Here is a 20813-nt window from a genome sequence, read left to right as displayed (position 1 = left end):
TAACCCACCTCATGCTCTTTCCTTCCTATCTTCCCCTTCTGTGTCACGCCTGTCTGTCTGCCCCTCCCCTTAGAATGTAAGCTCTCATGAGCAGGGACCTCTTCCCTCATGTGCTTCTCTTTACATTTTCTTCTACTCTCTACTCCCCATTAGGGCACCTAACACGGGATCGCCAACTCCCGGCAGCTTATTGTGAGTGCTTTAATCACTATTTCAGCAATGTATATAAGTTGTGTCCCTGTCCTGCACTGTAATGTACTGTAAGTTACTTGTTTCTTGTTCACTTATTAGTTCTATGTACTATGTAAGGCGCTGCGGAACACTTGTGGCGCCATATAAATAAAGGATAATAATAATAATAATAATAAGTAATCAGTTAAACTGGTGGCCAAAAAGATTGGTGTGAGATGGCAGTGACCGCACTAAGCAAATGGTGTGCGGGACCAGAGAGGTCCGCCCACATACACACTGTGCGCAGTCCTAGCGCCACAGTGTTCATCCGTTTAGTTATCAGGTGCCACCTATCAAATTTTGCTTTTCTACAGGAGATCCTTCTATCTTTATTCCATGAACAATGGTAATTTTATGAAAAGCTGGTCTCCTGGAAATATGAACCAATGCACGCGTTCAAATGGAGATAAAGTATAGAATGGATCAGTTCTGCTGAGCTCAGTTAATGTATTAAGTATTCTGCAATAAATTTATATGTTCCTGAAATAAAAATCTAAACCTACTTAGTGTTCACTCCAGCTCTGGCGGCACACAGGGCGCCGGAGCTAGAGAGGGCACTTCCGTGTGCGCCCCCGAAAAGGGGGCGTGTCTATAAGACGCGTCCCCTTTTCGTCACTCTTGGGGGCGTGCCCGGCACTTACGGACACGCCAGTCTGCCCCCTAGCGCTGCCGACAGGGAGAATAGATGCCGGGCCACCGCACATTTCCCCACCCGCGGAGTGCAAGAATTAGTAGAACAATAGGCCTGATTCAGAGACTTGTGCTAATGCAGCTGCGAATCTGTAGTGGCGGCTGTGCGAAAATATGCAAATGTCGCAGCCGCTGGGATTTATTTTGAGGCTACCAACCGGCGGCTTTTCAAATCCAGGCGATTGCGTACAAATATGTAGCCTCGGTCACATATCAGTAGATTATCAGACTTCTGGGTAACAACATGGTCTTGCAGAATATCCGCGGGAACGGAGACTCTGGAGCCCTTTTTACTGCATACGGGATCGCAGATGAAGGTAGAAACACATCCCCCAAATCAGTCGCGACACGCCCGCTTTTGAGTTGCTACCTCCCCGTTGCCGCTCCACAAATGGTCTCTGCCTGTCAGTCAATAAAAACCGCACTGTGAGCGTCAACGAATTTTAAACTTGACACGTGCAATGCGACACATGTGCAGACCATCGATGATCGCTGAACTACATAAATATTGGCATTGTGTGCAGCTCTTAATCAGGACCAATGTCTCTACAATTTTGTCATTCATATCTGAAACTTTTTAGTTTTGCAGTTTGGTCCTGTAAATGGAATGCATTGGTTGTTACCTGCACTCTTCCCAGGGTCTATCTAATAGTTGAAGAAGTAGTGGGAGATTCGTCATCCTGCATGTATGCTGACATCCGCGCTATTTCAAAACCGCTAAGGCCGTCAGGTGATGTAAAACTGGGAAATCACATGCTTTGCCTATCTGCATTTCATTCCCAGTCTCTATACAGCATTTAAACATGTATATTTTATCAGTGCTACAATGTAGGCAGGCAGAATAATTGCACAGCATTCTTAAGAAAAGATTCCACTAATGTGGCCTTTTCCATTGGCACATGGCTGAACACAAAGGTCAGTTGGGAGGATAATTATAGATTTCTCACTGTTTTATAAAAAAAAGTGTGATAATATGGTTCTCAAACACATTTTACAAACTGAACTCTGTTATTGTTCTTGCGCATGAAAACAGTACTCAGCTCGGGAAGTATTCTTCCAGCCCTACATTTATACATTTTCTTTTCTTTATTGAAGAGTTAGATTGCATGCATAGTGTTCCTTTTAGAAGCCGCCCCAAGGGTTATGGTCTCCAAAATAACAAAACGTATCAGCGCTGAGTGTCATTGATTCCACTGCCACATTCACCACCTCTGACGTACCTGTGTATGTATGTATGGTCCCATTTTTATACACTGCTTTTTAATTTCACATCCTTTTAAATATGCCTAACCTGCGCTAGATACCCATCAGTATTGTAATGCCATTGTGCATGTAGGTGGGCAAATAATGTGGTGGCACAGATAAAACAGAATGCTGTTTAGAAAATGTAGCAATGTCCTTGTTTGGTCCTTTTTTTAACCCCCTTGGTGGTGTAGCCGACCCCATTAATACACATGGCTCTTGTCTAACCAGTCTGTCTACATCACGTCTGAGGTTTGTATCGCATATTTTGAAGCCAGTTGAAAATGTCACGGCTATAGCAGTGCTTAATATGCTTTAATACAATAACTAGTTGACCTTATTAATAAAATACAATGTTCCTCCTCTTCTCACATTTATATTTATTTATTCCTTGTTACCGAAAAGCTGGGTACACATTCTAAGAGTTTTGCCCAACAATGTTATCGACTTCTGATTTAGAGCGTCCAAAACGATAACAGTAATAACTATTCCCAATAATCGTCTAGTTCCAATAAATCCTTTCAATTCCAAATCGTCTTGCCTCCGTACACACTGAGCCTGATTCAGGTTGGATGAGTCTTCACATGGTGATTGACATGAAGTGACCGTTTGAGGGTGCTGACGGGGGGATGGTCAGAGAAATGCATGCGTGCCTGGGCGTTTAAATTAGGGATGTGCAGGCTCGGATAGGTTCGAGTTTGCACGTGGAGTTCGGATTTTTCCCTCCAAAAAAACGGAACTCAGAACGAGGCAAAACGTCATCTTGCATGGACAAAAGACCAGGAATGATGATGTTCGTCCATGTAAGATGACGTTTTGCCTCGTTCTGAGTTCCGTTTTTTTGGAGGGAAAAATCCGAACTCCACGTGCAAACTCGAACCTATCCGAGCCTGCACATCCCTAGTTTAAATGCTGTTACAGGGGCGTGCATAATTAGGCCCCTGCGATGGCATATGCTGGCAGTGGTCTAGATGGCAATAGGAAGTTTAGCAGTTTCTGCGGTAGGGTCAGGTCAACCACAACTGTGCGGATGGTTCTGATATCGATGTTTATGTCATAGGAAGTGGGCGGCTTTATACAGTGGTGGGCGTCTTGGTATAGAGCTGCGGTTGCCGTGCGATTGCATTCATTAGCATATTTTTGCAGCGAGCGGGGTGCGTGCGAACACAGCCTTGTGATCCGTGCTGAATCAGGCCTACTGTCCGTTTAATTGTGTTTTCAGATAAGTGGAAAGCTAATTAATTAGCAGACATCGGGCCAAGGTCCGTACACTGCACTTTCTGATAGCTACCAAAACGGCGGGATCGATATATTGGGAGCCGATCCGATGAGTTTAAACCGACCTTTGGGCTCTGGTGCTGCATACACAATTATTGGCCCTACCTGACAGATATAGCCAGTTGCACTATAATGTCATTATTTCTGTATGAACGTGCTAAAAGGCATGGTTCAACCGTATGAAGGAAGAATAGGAGGCCTTGATTTACTACTCGCTATAGTCATTCCTTTATGAAGAATTAGAAAATCTCTCATTTAACAGACCTTCAAATATTTTCCCAGACTTTCATCTTCCTTTATTTTCCTATGCGACTTGTGGTGTGTCTTGAGGCACTGCAAGGAACTCTGAAATTGTTTCCTTTGGACTTTAAAGCTTTTCTATATATTTTCCATCTTAAACTTAAAAGCTCTCTACACCTGCCTGGTGATACTTAATAATTTGCACAGTTTGCTAAACTGGCTCACTGGCCGTGACAGCAAGCTACTTTTTGGAGCTCAGAAGGGAACACAAATTAAGACTTTATACTGAACATTGCAGCACTGGAATCCATTATAATTATTTTTTTTGCCCTAAATGGCCCATCTGTGAATGTAATACAGCCAGGCAAGTACTTTTCCATTGGGAAGAGGTAATAGGATGGTTGGGCGGGGTGATGGCCCAATTGGGGGCAAGCCAGGAGAAGAAGATAGCAGAGTCAAGGGCATCAAGATCAAGTTTCATAAGAGCAGATTTGGGAGCAGGAGAGAGGGTGAGAGAGGTGGTGGTGGTTAGATAGCGGTTAAGGAGAGTAAGAGAAATCATGCCTAGTAGGCTAGGCATGGCGTTGTGACAAGTCAAAGGAGGGCATGAGGGAGAAGTGGTGGAGTCAGCCTGGTGTTGTCAATCGGAACGTTGAAGTTGCCGAAGATGAGGGAGTTCAGAGGATGAGTTGAAGGAACCAGGCTTAAGGAAGTGGGACGAAAGGCCTGAGGGAGGTGGTCTGAGAATAAGAGATGTATAGAATGGACCTTGAAGGAGGAGACTGAGATAGAGAGGGTTTAGGCTATATGACATGGAAAGGATCAGAAGGATGCTCAGGCCACCATCTGGTTGGTTTCCAGACCTGGTAGAGTGGGTGAAAGAGACACCCTGTAGGAGAACATGCGGGATAAGTGGTATCTGACGGGGAAAAAACAAGTTTTCAGTCATGGCCAGCATGTTAAGAGAATTAGATGTGAATAAGTCATGTGAGTCATTTTGGCATTCAAGTGGGCACAATAGAAGGGGGAGGGAGAGGAGTGGGGTGATTATGATTATTTTGGTATGGTTAGTAGAATGTGGAGGGGGTAAAGCTTGTGGTAGTTGAGAGAGTGGAGCATATAGATAGGGATAGAAGATATCTTGTTTGAATTGGGATTTGATGTTATCTTGGCACACAAAAGCAATGTGGTACTTTTACACTCATGTTAATAGATGCAAACATATAAGGCTTTTACTTTATAACACTTTATTTAAAGACATAGGGGGCGATTCAGTTCTTGTTTGCTGATTACCAGTGTTTGGACAGTTTCCTCGGAATCATGCAGCCACCAACATTGCAGATTCTCCTTTGCAGCCCATAAAAAAAAAATCTTCAATGTAATTGTACAGTAATTCTCATTTTGTGGCTTTGCATTGCTTGCTGGAATGGATGGCGTATGCTTTGAATGTCACCATTGATGAGCCATACACTATTGTCAGATTGTCCAATTAATTTCCTAGTAGAATAACCCATACAGGCTGTGAAGACAGGAGACTTACATTTAGAGGTTGAGCTTTAACGGAATGATAAGAATAAAATCTCATATTCTTTTTTACTTTTAGGCTGGGTACACATTAGGCAATATATTGGACGATATGTTGTTCTCAAGCAATTTTTAAAGACCCCTCTTACACTTCACATACTGTGTACGCTCAATCGTTTGTTCACGTGAGTCATTCATCGCATCTTCACATCTGGTATGCTGCAGGTCATATGGGACAATGTAATGAACGATTCCTTGCTGCTCAATGCAGCATGGAATGGCACATCGTGCCATTGTACAAAGCCTCGTGTAGGGACGGTGCGATGTCTCGTTCCATCTAGTCGTCCTGTTGCTATGTACACGCATCATGTATACTGTTCACTCTAGGGTGAACAGCTGGCAGGGCACGGTTCACTCCGGGAGGCCCCTTTTTTTGGTCACTCTAGTGGTCAAGTCCAGCACTTGGAAAGATGCTGGGCTGCCCCCAAGCTCTCCCCTCACTGTGAATAGATGCTGTGCGCATACGGCATCTATTCACCGGCCGTGAGCACTGCAGGACACTGTGGCTCGCATCTGAGGGCAGGCTGTTCCAGCGGGGTACCACCATAAGGGCAGGGCACATTTTTACATTTAAAAATCTGGCAGGGCACGGTGCCCTACTGACAAGCCTAGCAGGAACACTACTGTAGTGTGTACCTAGCCTAAGCTGTTGCCTGGCCAACTCCTCCTGTAAAACGTTGAAGAGTGTGTACTGTGCTGCTGATGGCTTGGTGAGTAAGATGACAAACTGGTGTTGAGAAGTCTCCTGGTCTTTTAGATGTTTCTAAGTGACATTTGTGAGCCTGTTTTACTATTATGTGGTGTTATTGTAGGGTTCTGTATAGTTATAATCTAACGCTCACTCTTGGTCTCGCCCATATTGATACAGTTGTCTAAAAATTGTTCTGCAGCTGTTGCTTCTAATTATCTAGGGGGTCTATTTACTAAGCAGGGATTGGCTGGCACCTTATCTCCTTTCACTGCTTACTAAATAGACCTGCTAATTTGTTCTCCACTGTAACTAAAATGTAATGTTTGCACAGTAGCTCCGGCCCACCCCCAATGTCCTAGAGCCTGTCACCCCATTCTGGACTTTGGCTAATGTGTTTGCCAGGCTTGTGGCCAAAATAAATGTAGAAACTTGGTGCATTGAAAGTTTGAAAAGTATGTGGAGTAATAGGGGGCACTTTAAGAGAAAATAACTCAATGGGGGGAGTCCAATTGTTATCTCATGCCCGCAGCTTCCGTCTAAACTGATGAGCGATATTCAATAGTGTTAATTCTAGCACCCTGCACCGATCACAACGCGTGCAGTTCCTCTTTCCTGCCAGGGGAGTTGCTTTCTGCTCTGGTGCTTCTAGCACACTCAGCTTATGTAACAATCTGCTGAGATACAGACCAGCGTGTTGTAGAAGCACCAGAGAGACGACGCCCCAGGCAGGAAAGAGGAACGGCACGGGGTGTGACAGGTGGCAGGGTGCTAGAATGAACACTATTCCATTGTTGTGCCACAGACACCCATTACTTACCATGCATGTTGCTCCCAAATGTAACGGGATTAGCCGCGTATGGCGGCTAAGCCTGTGCATACTACTGGGCACTCGCGCCCAGTGGCAGAACAATTGAATATAGCAACAGGAACTGTGACTGCGATAAAACAATTGAATTCCCCCCAGTGAATTACATTTTTATTTTATTTTGTTCATGAGATGATGGCTTGTTATTTCTGGGGATTTTATCCCATGTATACATGATGTTTTCTTTCTCTCAGCCTTATAAATAAAAGCACCCTTACAGCAGCCTTGGCCGTTTGACCCTTCTGATTATTCAAGGTTTTCAGCTCTGGCAGAATCTCTTTATAATCACCTTGAAAGCTCCTCACATTAATAAGATTTAAATACCAATTAAAGGTACATTTCCTCCTTCTACCAGGCTTATAAGTTGTTCCCACGTTCTGATTATATTGCTATCTCTCTTTTTTTTTTTTTTTCTCTCTTCAGTTAAATGTCTTTTCTAATTACCATTTTCATGCTAAAGACGTTCCCAGGAGCCTATGTAGTATTATCACTAGTGGCTGAAGCACGCCTTGCACCAGCAATCTTTGTTTCATGTGCAGAGGTCAGTGCTAGACAGTAAAAGGCTTATTGTATTGTAACTGTAGCAGTTTTAGACTTTTATATGCATTCCATATGAAGTAGGAACACCTAGACATTTTCCGTAAATAGAGTGTGAACCTGCCAACAACATAAAAAGATCAAATAATGACTTTTCTCCTGTTTCAAACCATAAAATCATATTTGTAATAGCTTATTTGCAGATGCTGTAATTGTTTCTTTTGACGCTTTAGAATGCCTGCTGCATCTGTCTTCTCCCTTCTGTACATGGAGTACTCCAGCTCTTTGGCAATGGCCCTTCTGCAAATAAAATAAATAACTTAATGTGATGCTCTTCCTGTACTTTAGGCCAGGGGTGGGGAACCTTCTTTCCGCCGACGGCCACTTTGATATATGTAACATTATTCGCGGGCCTGGTGCAGGCCACACCCCCTCAGTGTGATGTCACACAGGGGTGGGGCCGCAATCGCTGGTGATTACAGCAATGCCCAGAGCATCGCTGGATGCTCCAGGGAGCTGTTAGGGCAGCGGTGTGACCGTCTGAAGCTCGTTAAGGACGCTCCAGCCACTGTCACATAGGTGAAGACGGCACCCCCAGGCTGTGAGGGCAGGGCTCTTTTCTCTTTCATCCACTAGGGGACACTGGAGGTGCTTACGCTGGTGTATAGAGGCGTGGATAACTGGAGCCGGCACTTTAAATAATTTAGAAGTGTGAAGCTCCTCCCCCTCTATGCCCCATCAGCCCTCAGTTTAGAAAATGTGCCTATGGAGCTGGTCACAACCTGCTGTGCTCCAGCAACACATATATTTTATTTATTTAGGTTTCTTTTTTACATCTTTTGACACTATATTAGGTACCCTTCGCCACCTCTCTAAAGGTGGGGTCCGGTTACCTGGCGACCTGTCCTTTATAGAAGGCAGGAAGGAGTGCGCAGCGCTTATATGAAAAGCACTGACAGCTCCTCACCGCCACAGCACATTCTCAACAAGAAGAGAGAAGTGCTGACTGCTGCAGAGAGAGACTTCTATGGGGGACCACGCAGTGAGTAACCACTTGCGCATCCCCCGGCTCCCAGCCTCACCGCTGCCCAGCGTGGTACAAACTTAGTGCTGGGCAGCTTATGCAGAGCGCTACACGCGGCTCCCCTGCTCTCCCTCCTCCCGCTATTACAGGAGACAGTCGGGTGCTTATCAAGCGCGCTACAGCGCGGCACCCGGATCTCCCTTCACCCGCTGCTCGGGCTGATAAGCGCGGCTCCCGGCTGGCCCTCCTGCCGCTGATAAGCGCGGCTCCCGGCTGGCCCTCCTGCCGCTGATAAGCGCGGCTCCCGGCTGGCCCTCCTGCCGCTGATTAGCGCGGCTCCCTGCGGTCCCTGCTGCCGCTGCTCGGCGCGGCACTCAACTCTCCCTGCTGTTAGTGGCGTGGGCAGCCTATGCAGAGCGCTGCTCACGTGGCTCCCTCAATCACTCTCCCCGCTGTTACAGGGGAGCGGGGCAGCAGGTAAAGCGCACTACAAGCGCGGCCACCTGCTAGAACTCTCCCCGCTGTACACGCGGTGTGAGGCGCGCAGGGGGGAGGTTAATGGCCACAGAAGCCATCTTGTAAAGCCCTTCAGGGCATAAAGAAGGGGGGCGGAGCTTAAAGGCAGCGCGGGTCTCTCTCCCCTACACGGCAAGCGGCTGTATAACAGCAGGGCTGCCGTTCTTCATTACACAGCAGCACATACTGTATCTCTATATAGGAGATTGCAGTATAAGAGACACAGAAGGCTGGATTCCTCTGCTGCCATGTGCTGCACAAGTGCATCTCCTGATTACATCCTGGTAGAGAGGCTGTAAGTAACTGGGGTGTAAGCACAGGGGAATCTGATCTGTGGGAGGGGGGTTTCTCCTCCTCTGTGTCCCACAGCCGCCTTGTTTTATCTTGTCTGTGTCTTTTCTGTTGTATGCTGTGTTTTCTCTGGCTGACTGTGTGTACCAGGTCCAACAGAACCAAGGCTTCTCTAAAGCTGTTTGTCTGTTCCAAGTGTAACAACAAACAGACTAAGCCACATGCCACTGGGTCCATGTTATGTGATGCTTGTAATAACAACAGGTTCACAGTTGGCGATTACTAGCTCTTCTGCTCCGCCATGGGCAGGAGACACCCTGGTTCAGAGTAAAACGGTGCTTGCTCCCTCCACTTCCTACCAAAAAAAAAGGCAAGCGTACTCTAATGACTGTTCTCCAGTCAGAAGAGTCAGACGCACAATTCCTCGCTCCGGAGGTTACCGTAAAGGGTGATTTGGAGGAAGTTTTACAAGAAGACCCTCAGGCGTTAGAGTCCACCTCCCGAGGGGTGGAATCTCTAATCTTGCAGTTATCAGTGGCCTGGATACAGCCGGATAAGTGGTTCCAAATCCACGCAGGTTTCCCCCTAGCTACCCTTTTCCATCATCCATGATGGAGAACTAGGACTCCCCTCCTCCTGTAGATGCGTCTGATGTCAGTCTCTCTAAGAAAACAGCAGTTCCGGTGCCGGGAGCTACTGTTTTAAAGGACCCTTCGGATCATAAGTTTGAGACAACACTATAATCTACATATACCGCAGCAGGAGCTCAGCTTTGACCTACCCTTATTACTGCCTGGGTTAACAAGGCTGTGGTTTGCTGGGTTGACCAGTTGATTACACTCGGGTACTTCCAGAGCAGAATTATGTCTACTAGCAGAACACATCTGTGAGTCTGCAGTTTACTTAGGAGAAGTTCTAAGGAGCCTACGGCCACACCACCCTGAACACGCCCGATCTTGTCTGATCTCGGAAGCTAAGCAGGGTCCGGCCTGGTTAGTACTTGGATGGGAGACCGCCTGGGAATACCAGGTGCGGTAGGCTATATCAGTCAGATTAGTGCCTGCATACCTGCATCTGCTATTTCTGAACGCAGAGCTCCGTGGTTGCGCGCTTGGCAGGCAGACGCAGAGACCAAGCGTGCGGTTGAGGATTTGCCATTCACGGGTGAAATGCTTTTTGGCCCGGAATTGGACAAGGGAGGGGTAAGTCCTCTTTCCTCCTGTCTACTGCTCCGGCTTCCAGAAGACCTTATATTGGACCTTCATTTCATTCCTTTTGAGCGCCTCATTCCTTTTGTGGTAGAGCCAGAGGTGCTTCCACGCAACCGAGAGGCTGCAGAGGTAGAGGTCGTCCACACACTGTTGCACGTAGACCAAAGCCTAAACCAGCTGAGAAACAGGTGGCTTGACGGTCTTCCGTCCCACCTGGGGTTTCCTGCGGTGGGAGCACGCTTGCTAGAATTTCAAGTTCTACAGGAGGCTATCAGGTCTCTAGTAGTTTCATCTGTGCTAGTTCCGGTTCAGGAGCATCAGAGAGGTATGGGCTTTTACTCAAACCTGTTTGTAGTGCCCAAACCGAATGTGGTCAGACCCAACTTTAAACCTCAGGTCCTTAAAATCTGTCTCTGAAGATGTATCATTTCAAACTGGAGCATCTGCAGTCCGTCATTGCGAGCTGGGAACCAGGGGGGTGGTTATTATCCCTGGATATCGAGGAGGCTTATCTCCATGTTCCCATTGGAACCACACCAAGCTTTTCTGCGTTTTGCCATATTGAAAGATCATTATAAGTTTCCGGCATTGCCGTTTGGGTTATCCTCGGCTCCGCGCATATTCACCAAAATCATGTCAGTCATGATCGCTCTCCTTTGGTCTTCAGGAGTGAACATAAACCCTTATTTGGATGATCTGTTGCTCAAGGCTCCATCGGTATCTCTTCTATCAGATCATGCCTTACTGGCCTATCACACTCTACTCCAACACAGTTGGATAATCAACTTCAAGAAGTCAAATCTCAATCCGTCCCAGAAGCTTCTATTTCTAGGCATGATAGTGGATAGGGAATTACAGAGGATTTTTCTTCCAACAGCCAAGGCCAGGGATATCCGGTTGTTAGTTCAGCTAGTCCAAAGAAAGTGTTAATGCTTCTTTGTCTCTTAGGAAAGAGGGTAGCTGCTTTTGAGGCACTACAGTTCTGCCGATTTCACTCCAAGGTTTTTCAACTGAACCTGTTGGCACAGGGGCAGGGTCTCATCTGCTTCTACATCAACTGATCCGTCTGAGCCCGATTACCAAAATGGCCCTTCTCTGGTGGACGTATCCACAAATCTTTTAGCGGGCCGGAGATTCGGAGTGTGGGACTGGATCATTGTACCAACGGATGCCAGCCTCTGAGGATGGGGAGCAGTAGTCCTCGATTACGAATTTTAGAGGGTCCCCTCTAGAACAGAGATGGCCATAAATGCATTGGAACTCAGAGCGCTTTACAATGCTCTGATGGAGGCAACCGAGTTTCTAAAGGCTCATCCGGTAAGAGTTCAGGCCGACAACGCGACGGCCGTCGCTTACATCAACCACCAGGGAGAAACTGAGTCACATGGCTAGGCGAGAAGTAACTCTGATCCTCCGGTGGGCCGAGAACCATTCAGTAATCCTGTCGGCGGTATTCATCCCGGATGTGGACAACTGGGAAGCAGATTACCTAAGTTGACAAGATATCCATTTTGGGGAATAGAAGCTTCATCCAGACGTGTTCAACGTGCTGATACTTTGATGGGGATATCCTCAGGTGGACCTCATGGTGTCACGACTGAATTGTCAGCTACCAGTATACGTTTCAACAACTCGGGATCCGCAGGCAGAAGCAGTAGACGCTCTGACAAGTCAGTGGATCTACGACTTCGTTTACCTTTTTTCCTCCGATTCCGCTTCTTCCTTGTCTTCTAAAAAAGGATAAGACAAGCGACAGCCTCTGTAATTCTCGTGGCTCCGAACTGGAATTGGAGAAGTAGGTTCTCGAACCTTCGATCCCTATTGTCAAACGATCCGTGGTCCCTTCCTCTGCTCCCGGATCTTCTACAGCAGGCCCCTTTCATTCACCCCAACCTAGCGCAACTGCGTTTACCGGGGTGGCTCTTTCGCCAGTTTCGGCTGCGCATTATCGCATCTGGCGTGCTCATATCTCACCCGGTTTCTGCTTTTCCTTCAGACAGGTCTCGATTCTGGCTTTCGTCTGGGACCCTTAAGGGTGCACGTCTCTGCCTCTTCCATTTTCTTTCAAGGGAAATTGAAAATTGGCCCTCATTCCTGAGGTGCAGACGTCTCTTCAATGGGTCTGGCGCGTGCAGCCCACTTTGGTACCGCCAATAGCTTCCTGGGATCTAAACTTCGTGCTTCTGTTTCTTCAGTCGCCCATGTTTGAACCTTTGGAGGAGGTTGATCTTAAGTACCTGTCTTGGAAGACTGTTCTGTTCCTGGCTCTCGCTTCTGCTCATAGTTTCAGAATTGGGTGCTCTGTCTTATAAGCCGGACGGCAGCCGCTTTTCTTGCCAGGGTTGTGTCGGCTTTGCATATCAATCAGCCTACTGTGGTACCGTTGTTGGTGGAGGACTCTGGTGTCTCTTCTACCTTAGATGTGGTTAGGGCTCTCCGCATCTATGTTGCCAGGACAGCATCCATCCGTAAGTCTGAGTCGCTTTTTGTCCTCTATGATGCTGTTCGGAGGGATTGGCCATCGTCTAACCAGACTTTGGCACGTTGAATTAGGCTGACTATTCTTCAGGCTTATGTTGGTGTCGACTGTCGGCCTCCTTCGTCCATTAGGCTCATTCCACACGTTCTGTGGGTGCGTCATGGGCGGCCGGTAGAGGAGCCTCCACGTCACAATTGTGCCGTGCGGCCACGTGGTCTTCATTTCACAGGTTTGTCAAGTTTTATAACTTTGATACGTTTGCTACTTCGGCATCCCGTTTTGGCCGCCTAGTACTGCAGGTGCCGCAGAGCGCTCCCGCCCATGGGGAAAACTTTGGGACGTCCCCAGCGTAAGCACCTCCAGTGTCCCCTAGTGGATGAAAGAGAAAATGGGATTTTGGTACCTACCGGTAAATCCTTTTCTCTGATTCCACAGGGGACACTGGACGCCCACCTCAGCGCTCTTAGCCTGCCTGTACTGCTTGTTCTGCATGTTGTATGATATATTGTGTGTTCTCTCCTTTTCTTATTCCGCTTGTTCTCCATCTCCTCTCTGTCTTCATTTTCTAAACTGAGGGCTGATGGGGCATAGAGGGGGAGGAGCTTCACACTTCTAAATTATTTAAAGTGCCGGCTCCAGTTATCCACGCCTCTATACCCCAGCGTAAGCACCTCCAGTGTCCCCTGTGGAATCAGAGAAAAGGATTTACCGGTAGGTACCAAAATCCCATTTTTGCCCTCCTCCTGGAGGGCAGAGTGCTATTTGCCCTCCAGAAGGAGGGCAGGGGGCGCCTAGCGGGAATGCTATATATCTAAAGCTAAGTACACACCAAACGACCGTGACCCAGCGATGCGGCGACCGATGTAACGATACATCGCACGCCATGCACACTGCAGGATCCGGCGTCCGACTGCGCGGTGTATCTTTACATGCTGTATGTAACAGCTTCATTGCATCATCCCATTTGGCGTGCAGGACAGCAGATGGGATGATGCAATGAATGACGGATCAGATTTACACACTATACAATGTGTAAGGTAGATCGATCCGAATCACGTCGGAATGATATATCGTATAGTATGTACCCAGCTCTAGCCTGAATCACCTTGGGCATCATTGTTCTCTGGCCAAACTATATTATTTGGTATTGTGGTGTGTTGTCTTTTCATTCCCCTCCTGGTTGTTTTTCTTGCTGTGTTACCTTACGTACTAAGGTGCTGTGGAACCCTTGTGGTGCCATACACGGCAAATAAAGGATGATGATAATTATAATATTAGTAAAAGTGCCAGCACCACCAGGGTAGTGTGTTTCATTTGATCGTTACACGGTGACCGAGATCACTTTTCGTGATCGCGCCCAGCACTTTGGTCGGGTTTAGCTGCTTTACGCGGCTAAACCTGACCTCAATGGGCACGATCAGCGTGAAAAGCTGGCACAATTGAATAGCGGCCCGCGATCTCCTGTCACTTTAGACGGGAGATGCGGGCCGCGAAATCAATTGAATTCCGCCCTTACTGTGTTAATGTATTTTGCGGTATAGAAACGTGTGTATGTACTTGTTTCTAGAACTAGAGGGGCATTATAGGTGTTTGCTATCTCCATAACCCAAGCTGCTTAACATGCAGTGTAAAGCTGGGTATACAGTCACACTGTGAGATTATCGTCCAAACATGCTATATCTGTCAGCTTGGCCCTATAATTGTGTAGTGCGTATGCAGCACCAGGGCCTGGCGGTTGGTCTAAGACCCGCTGGACCAGCTCCCGGTATAGCGTGTGCTGCACGCAGTATGTCGGTCCCGTCAGAAAGGCATGGTTCGAGATTTGTAGTGTGTACTGAGATCAGCCCGATCCTGCATATAAAAGAACGCCACCTCAACGATTTGAAGTCCTAGCGCTCATTTGAAATGAAACAATTATTGTGCAGTGTGTACGCTTCATATCTGGTGTTATCAGGACCGTCTGGGTCGTCTGAATTTGTCTAGTGGTTGGCAAATCTGCCAGCTGTGTACCTCGCTTACAGTGTGTATAGCTCACAGCAACTCATATATTTCATTGTGTCATGTCAATCCTGTTTTGTCCCTGCCCTGATCAGGTACATTTGGTTTAATGGTTAAGAAACTAAATGAAGAATTAGAGGAAGCTGTTAAGCTCCATTTCTGATAGGAAATACCACTGCATGGTCCTCCTCTGTGTGCATTACCTCCTGAGTAATTAGCCAGACTGTATATTATTACACTCCCCTAGCATATGCTTGCTAGTAAACATTTTATAGCATACATGTCAAAACATCGTCTTGATAAATTTTAAGGTTCCCATCTTTCTTCCGATAAAGAGATTTTCACAGATGCCAAGTGTATGTTACACCCACGGCTAGTCCCAGCAATATGGCTTTACGCGTGCTGCACTTTTCTTATGATAATTAGGATATAATGTATTATGACCGGTATGTCAGTATATTTGTGTACTTAGATCGTGCCCCATTGTTTAGGCAATGAATAGTTTTCTCCACTTTCTCCGGACAGTGCAGCTGTAGTGGGTGTTGTGTAATACTTTCTTATATCATTTCGCTATATATGCATTTAAAACCCATTCAGCAAGCCTTGAGGTAACTCTTTCATAACTGCACACAAGACTTTATTATGTTTTACGTTTTCTCCCTCCATCCTGCATTGGCTGCTTGTGTGTTCTAGATCTGGAAACTCACTTTGAAAATAATATCTACTTCAGACAGGGCATGACAAATTTTTCTAAAATGTAGGAGACAGGATGAAAATGTAGGAGCCAGACCACCGTCCCCCCAAAAAAATTACAGGAGTGAGGAGCACAGCTCTGTGTGCTATGCAACTGTTATACCCACTGTACTAGTCCACAAAATGGTCACAGTTGCATGGATATAGTAAAGTGGAGGCCCCCTCACTGCTCTGCACAGCTCCCCTGCTCCACCCCCCACCCTCCAGTAATAACGGACCACATTTCACATAAAATAATGGTGCCCGAAAGTACAACGAAACCCCCTCCCCTCGTGGTCCGACCACTATCCCTCTGAAGCCGCTCCGCAATCCCTGGCCACGCATAGACCCTACTACCGGAGAGCTCTATGCAGCCGGAGATAGGAGACAGTAGACAGCCAGGAGGTACAGGAGGATCAGCATAGACTGGGACAGACAGCAGGGATCAGAGCAGGCCAGGATGGAGAGGAGTCAGCACAGGCCAGGACGGACAGAGGCACAGCAGTCACCGCAGGCGACACTCAGCACATGCACTCCTGTGCATGATATGAATGCCGCAATACTATAGGCATGAATCTCCGCCAGAGCTGATGAGGATCTGCTTCCTCCCTCACTGGAAAATCTGGTAGCCAGGCAGCAAAATCTGGTAGCCATGACAACCTGGCCCCCTGGATTTGTCGAGCCCTGACTTAAGAGAGCCTCGCCTTTTTAGTGGGGCTGTCACTAATGAATTATGCCTCCCCAGGTACAGTAAATAAGGGTGTCTTCCACTGTAAACCCTGTTAGCTAAAGTATACAGCCAGATCATGACACAACTGCAAGACCAACAATTTGACTGTAGGATGCTATCAGTTAACACGGATGATTAATCACATGTTTATTGTCCCATAGTTGCTGTTAATATCCCCGAACAAGTTTGTTATATGTTAATTTTAAAATTAAACGTAACCATGTCCCGCAAAAATAGGAAAAATAAAAAAAACATATATATATTGGTATCTTGTAGACATGAGCAGCTCCTGGCTGACGTGCATGCTGGTACTTGTAGTGCTCCACCAGCTGGGTTGTCACAGATTGTCTCTGAAATTGCTTTCTACATGCTACCATATGTGTGTACATCTTTACATTTTCCACAGACTTAATGCTTCTAAAATCACACCAATGTCTTTTAAAAGACCAGTAAACCCTCCAGGAACAATTTATCCCTACCCCTCTCTGTCCCTTCACCATATATTGACCCGTGCTGCCTTTCACCCTGTTTTACAGGTCTTAACTTTGGAACCAGATTGCCACCCATTGGCGACATGGGCACATCTATGAGTCCCGGGCTCTGACCAACCTGAAATGCTTTCTCCGCTTCTACTCTTTGTACCAGAGGGGGCTGCGGGGATCATGAGCACTGCATTTTAGGGTTCCTCTGACAGAGTCACACACTGTCTAACCTAAAGTTACACCCGATGCATGAGCCGTACAGTTAGATCCTGTTCAATTCCTGGTTTGCACTGCTACAGATGATACCCTCAGTGGAACTGGCATTTCATGGACCGCAGTTGGTCCCCATGTAAAGGATGGTGACTCGTAACTAGTAGTTCCCAGTGTCAGATTGCTTTAGCATAGATTGTTTAATATAGAACCATGTGAAAGGGAAGCGATTTCTTTCTTTCTTTAAAATTCACTGGAAATGTCAGTGATGTAATCCCGGAGAGTTTTCATGAAGCAGGAAGCGGATGTGGTCATGTTGCTGACAGTTATAAGGTTGGTACCAAAATGTAATAATGTCGACATTGTTAAAATTATTAATTTCTGTTAAACCGCACTACTGTAGGCTATAGGACAAGCAGCTCCACTTCAAATACATGTAATAAAACTAACAATTATAGAGCGCTTGTAGGTGTGTGTGTGTAAAATATAATAATGTGTTGCACGATACCTGTGGAATAAAAAGATTAGTTTACATGAATATTTATATAGCCCTTTTTTTTGCACATTTAGAAAGTCCGTACACGAGTGACTGGGGTTCCGATGGTGCCGGCTATAAGCCGCAATAAGATGGCAGCAGGGAAAGCTATATAGCTATCCCTATCGCTGCCTACTTTCCGTGCTGCGCATTCTTAGATTGTCAACAATGGAAATTTTAAGGTTAGGCTTAAAATTGGTTGTCGACATTATGGTGTCTCTATAATTATAGTCGAAATTGTGATTATCAACAATACATACCAAAAGCAGAGAGAGAGCCCTGGGGTTATTGTGAACCAGACAGTTTTCCGTTCTTTAAGGCGCATATCCACTAGACGATATTCTCCATGAGCGATATCGTCTAGTGTTTGCCCTGCAGTGCCGGGCTTAATGTCGTTAACGGTATCGTTCAAATCGTCCAGTTTATCGTCTAGTGGATGCGGGGCTTTACATATATCTTCAGAATGAATGTACACCTGCTTTATAGCTTGGATGCACTGACCTCTAACCTAATGCTTTCACATGCAAACACATGTTTCTTTGTTTGTTGCTCCTACTGAAAGTGGCTTCTGGAAGAAATGTCAGAGTTGGACTGATTATATGGACCTAATATATGTATTATATAACAGATGGTCCTGAAGAGGATTCAGGATAGCTGTACAGTACATGCAGGGAGCTCAGTGAGGAGTCCTTTGATGTATCAGTTATCCTCCAGGTATGAAGTCTGGAAGAATGTCGGGATTCCAACCTGATTGGCCTAGCATGCCTTAGCACGCCTAATTGTGCACAAGATGTGCCCCCTGTTACACTGCACAATACATGGAGGGGTGTTTGGGTCATTTTTTTTTTTTAAGTTTGCTGGTCCTTTTAATTTAAATAGAAACCGTGCACGTTTAGGGAGTCAATAATCTTTGTTGCTTTGTACCCTTAAGCTGGGTACACACTATATCTATGCAATGTACGATATATCTCACTGACGCAGATAGGAACTATATATAGCATATATTGTATTGTGTTTACTGCCATCACATCGACCCATCTGTGCTGCATGTTAGATGGGACGGTGTAATTACATGCAGCATGTAATGACACATCGCGCTGTCATATGCCAGATTGTGCAGGGTGTACGTTACATCAGCCGCCGCATCGCTGGTTCTCACCGCCGTATGTTGTGTACCTAGCGTAAACTTTAGTTATAGTTACAATTATAGTAATGCACTTAGCTGTTGTAGTGGGTGTGTGCGCGGGAGCTGTGTATGGGGTCTTGCTTTTTTATGGACTGATTTTCTAAGGTGACGCCTGTGGTCTGCATGGCTGTGTGGGAGCAGTGTATGGGGTCTTGCTTTTTTATGGACTGGTTTTCTAAGGCGACGCCTGTGGTCCGCATGGCTGTGTGGGAGCTGTGTATGGGGTCTTGCTTTTTTATAGACTGGTTTTTTAAGGTGACGCCTGTGGTCCGCATGGCTGTGTGGGAGCTGTGTATGGGGTCTTGCTTTTTTATGGACTGGTTTACTAAGGTGACGCCTGTGGTCCGCATGGCTGTGTGGGAGCTGTGTATGGGGTCTTGCTTTTTTATGGACTGGTTTTCTAAGGTGACGCCTGTGGTCCGCATGGCTGCGTGGGAGCTGTGTATGGGGTCTTGCTTTTTTATGGACTGGTTTTCTAAGGTGACGCCTGTGGTCCGCATGGCTGTGTGGGAGCTGGCATGCTGACGTGTTGATGAAGTGCATCAGGAGAAGCTACAAAGAGCCCTGCGGAAATATGTAGCACGTTTAAATGCGGTGTAGGTAGGTTTATGTATTATAGGTAGAATAGAATGTTGGAGAGGAAAAGAGAGGGTCAAATGAGGTGAATGTTTGAGTAGGAGGAATTGGAAAGTAATAGTTCAGAATGAAATAGCAGCTAGAATTGGTTTAATACTGGGCAGGATTAAAGATAGAAATGTAAGTACTTTGGAGAAATGAAAAAATAAATGTGGAATAACGGAAAGTAATACAGTGACTTCACCTACAAGAGGGAAAAGGTTATGTTAAAAAAGAAATAGGGGAAATGGAAATAAGATAGTATTGATAATGATACAGAGATAAAAGTAAAAAAAATAAGGGTTTCAATGTGAGATTACTAAACGCGCTGGAATGGGTTAGGTAATGTGCGTAAATTGTACTGTTAGGATCAATGCAGGCAAACATCTGGTGTATGTGGATAGCTAGGATTATTAGGATAAGTAGGAGTGGTGTGAGAAGTAAGTGTGTTATGGAGAGCACAGCACCCATGGGAGTGAGAGGGGAATAGAAGGGCAATATCGCTGTGTACAATGTAGATGGGAGCAGTGATAACTCATCTATAATTAATGCTGCCAGTGAAATAGTGTGTTAACATTATGTGTAATTATTTAAAGAGTATAATGTGCAGGACCAGGGAGCAAGGAGATGTGTGTGGAATATACGTAGAAAATTGAACTAATAATTTAGCAAACAGATGGAGAAATAAGATTTCAATTGTGGCGTGCGTCCCCTGCTGAGCATCTATGCGAATAGGCGACTGACGGAGCAATTCAATTGTTTCTCCGTTCGGGCACCTATTAGCATTTACTGCGCCCACAAGCATCGGGTTTAGCCATGCACAGTGGCTAAACCTGTCTAAAGAAGAAGTCAGGGTGCCCAAACCACCATCTGAGCACCCAAGCCACCGTCGGGGCGCCCCAAAAAACGTGACTTTGGACAAATTTCTTCTCGCACCCCAGCAGGGAGGAGTGTTCCCCCCCCCCCCCTCCCCCGAATTGAATTGCTCCGTCGGGCGCCTCTTCGCATAGACACCCAGCAGGGGGCGCACCACAATTTAATCGTCCCCGCAGCAGCACTCCCCCAATAAATGATTGTACAGTCAGGTTAGAAATAACCTTTTACCGTTTACTTCTTCAACGTTTCAATCAACAAGGAATTTCATCAGGAAGCGTAAAACAGTACAAAACACTTCCCTATATAACGTATACACCACTAGTGCATCCTTCTCTGTCCATCTGAGTGGGCATCTCACATCACTGCGTAGCGGGCGCAACGTCTGACGCAGCGCTCCACTATGGCAACCAGAATAAACAGATGAGTGAAAAGCACCGTCCAATGTTTCAGTCGGTGTGACTTTTATCAAGAACTTTCTTGATAAAAGTCACACCAACTGAAACGTTGGACACTGATCCTTTGGAGTCGTGAGTCTCATTTATTTCAAGTCCTGTGAGTGCCGCTGTTCTC

At 46.3% G+C, this 20813-nt stretch overlaps 1 protein-coding gene and 1 pseudogene across 1 annotated transcript in view; both read left to right on the top strand.

Moving 5' to 3' along the window:
- Window positions 1-20813, top strand: part of MGAT4B (alpha-1,3-mannosyl-glycoprotein 4-beta-N-acetylglucosaminyltransferase B) — a 316749-nt gene that overhangs the window by 36414 nt on the left and 259522 nt on the right. The gene's annotated exons all lie outside the window — the stretch shown is intronic.
- On the top strand, window positions 10112-10230 carry LOC148479221 (5S ribosomal RNA; annotated as a pseudogene).

The sequence above is a fragment of the Taudactylus pleione genome, unplaced genomic scaffold (genome assembly GCF_031769625.1).
Source record: "Taudactylus pleione unplaced genomic scaffold, aTauple2 ptg000629l, whole genome shotgun sequence".
Lineage (NCBI taxonomy): Eukaryota > Metazoa > Chordata > Amphibia > Anura > Myobatrachidae > Taudactylus > Taudactylus pleione.
Note: the sequence above shows the minus strand (reverse complement) of the source record. Positions and strands in the feature narration are given on the sequence as shown.